Source organism: Anomaloglossus baeobatrachus, chromosome 5 (genome assembly GCF_048569485.1).
Source record: "Anomaloglossus baeobatrachus isolate aAnoBae1 chromosome 5, aAnoBae1.hap1, whole genome shotgun sequence".
In the NCBI taxonomy this organism is placed as follows: Eukaryota; Metazoa; Chordata; class Amphibia; order Anura; family Aromobatidae; genus Anomaloglossus; species Anomaloglossus baeobatrachus.
In genome coordinates, this window is record NC_134357.1 from 93742844 (window position 1) to 93745679 (window position 2836).

A 2836-nucleotide genomic window follows, 5' to 3' on the forward strand; every position below is an offset into this window, starting at 1 on the left:
TGAAAGAGCAGCAGCACTGTAGGTGTTTAAAGTAATGAGTAGAGATGAGCAAAAAAAATGTGTGGTGGCTAGTGATGAGCGAGTACTAAAAAGCTCGGGTGCTCGAGGCTCGGGCCGAGCATCCCAAGATACTCGTGTACTCGGCCAGAGCACCGAGCCCAATGTTATCCTATGGGAGACCCGAGTATTTTTATGAAATGACCCCCGGCAGCATGTAGAAACCCTAAAAATGTCACAAAAGTCTCAGAAGAGTGCTCAAATGACATGGCAACAGCATGGGGTAGACCCCTTGAAGCATTTATCACTCAAAAGTCACAGCTGTGAACAATTTTGTCCGAGTTTTACGCCATATTTACGGACTCACCAGAAAACCTTCCAAAATGACACCAAAATGAATTTTCATGGCGGAAATGTTAAGGGCACATACCCAATAGTGAGATAGAGCTGGTGTATGTTACTTTTTGAGATTAATACATGAAAGATTTTACGTAAAACATTGTGTGGCACTCCGATGTCCAAAACGCACGTTTTGTGCTTTTTACTAGCGATGTCGGTCATTTTTTTTTTCATTCTATCTCCCGTCGGTCGGTCTCGCTCTGTCGGTCTCTCTCTGTCTTGTCTGTCCCCCTCTCACAGTCTGTCGGTCATTCTCCCCCCTCTCTCTTACTTACCGTTCCCCGATCACTGCCGCGGCGCTGCACAGCTGTTCACTAAACTCCGGTGGCTTTTCCTCTTTTGAAAAAGCCGGAGATTAAACAATCTCGTATTCCCTGCTTTCCTGCATTTCGGCGCCTATGATTGGTTGCAGTGAGACACGCCCCCATGCTGAGTGACAGGTGTCTCACTGCACCCAAACACAGCAGCCGGTGTGTGTGTGTATACTGTGCAGTGAAATAAATAATTAAATAATTTAAAAAAACGGCGTGCGGTCCCCCCAATTTTAATACCAGCCAGATAAAGCCATACGGCTGAAGGCTGGTATTCTCAGGATGGGGAGCTCCACGTTATGGGGAGCCCCCCAGCCTAACAATATCAGTCAGCAGCCGCCCAGAATTGCCGCATACATTAGATGCGACAGTTCTGGGACTGTACCCGGCTCTTCCCGATTTACCCTAGTGCGTTGGCAAATCGGGGTAATAAGGAGTTAATGGCAGCCCATAGCTGCCACTAAATCCTAGATTAATCATGTCAGGCGTCTCCCCGAGATTCCTCCCATGATTAATCTGTAAATTACAGTTAAAAAACACACACACCCGAAAAATCCTTTATTAGAAATAAAAAACACTAACAAAGTCCCTCATCACCAATTTATTAACCCCGACAAACCCTCCATGTCCGGCGTAATCCACGGACCTCCTGTGTCGCGTCCAGCTGTGCTGCATGAAGGTGACAGGAGCTGCAGAATACACCGCCGCTCCGGTCAGCTTCACACAGCAACTGAGGTGAGTATAGCGATCAGCTGCTGTCACTGAGGTTACCTGGATCCAGCGGTGGATGCAGCGGTGGCCGCGGGTAACCTCAGTGACAGCTCAGCTGATCGCGCTACTCACCGCCGCTCCGGTCAGCTCCATGCAGCAATTGAGGTGAGTATAGCGATCAGCTGCTGTCACTGAGGTTAATCGCGGCACCGCTGCGTTACCGCTGAGTTACCTGACTGACAGCAGCTGATCGCGCTACTCACCTCAGTTGCTGTGTGAAGCTGACCGGAGCGGCGGTGTATTCTGCAGCTCCTGTCACCTGAATGTAGCAGAGCTGGATGCGACGCTGGAGGACTGTGGAGTACGCCGGACATGGAGGGTTTGTCGGGGTTAATAAATTGGTGATGAGGGACTTTGTTAGTGTTTTTTATTTCTAATAAAGGATTTTTCGGGTGTGTGTGTTTTTTAACTGTAATTTACAGATTAATCATGGAAGGAATCTCGGGGAGACGCCTGACATGATTAATCTAGGATTTAGTGGCAGCTATGGGCTGCCATTAACTCCTTATTACCCCGATTTGCCAACGCACTGGGGTAAATCGGGAAGAGCCAGGTACAGTCCCAGAACTGTCGCATCTAATGTATGCGGCAATTCTGGGCGGCTGCTGACTGATATTGTTAGGGTTGGGGGCTCCCCATAACGTGGAGCTCCCCATCCTGAGAATACCAGCCTTCAGCTGTATGGCTTTATCTGGCTGGTATTAAAATTGGGGGGACCGCACGCCGTTTTTTTTAATTATTTATTTATTTATTTTACTGCACAGTATAGACATGCCCACCGGCTGCTGTGATTGGGTGCAGTGAGACACCTGTCACTCAGCGTGGGGGCGTGTCTCACTGCAACCAATCATAGGCGCCTGTGGGCGTGGAAAGCATGGAATATGAGATGGCTGTGTGCAGAGCACAGCGCGCCCGCCGGTATAAAGGCTCGGTCACGCTGTGCAGGCCGGCCAATCACTGCAATTCCACAACTAACAGGGCTGTGGCATTGCAGTGGTCTGCCAGCCAATCCCTGCATGAGGGCTGGCTCTCAAAAGAGCGCCAACATGCAGGGATGAAGACCACGAGTACAGCACGAGTATCGCGAAATTACTCGGTCCCCGCCGAGTAGCCCGAGTACAGTGATACTCGTGCGAGTACCGAGTAGTAACAAGCATACTCGCTCATCACTAGTGGTGGCCAATTTCTCTGGTTCAGCTCTCTGTTGCAAGTGGACTTCACTTTGGAGACCAACATTCTCAGTATAGCACATCTACTGCTTTCGAGGCCCTGCAATATTATAGGTGTGCAAAAGATATTTAGGTGACAATGTAGTTTATGTCTATTTTTGTTTGGTCATTGTTCCCTTAAATCCCATC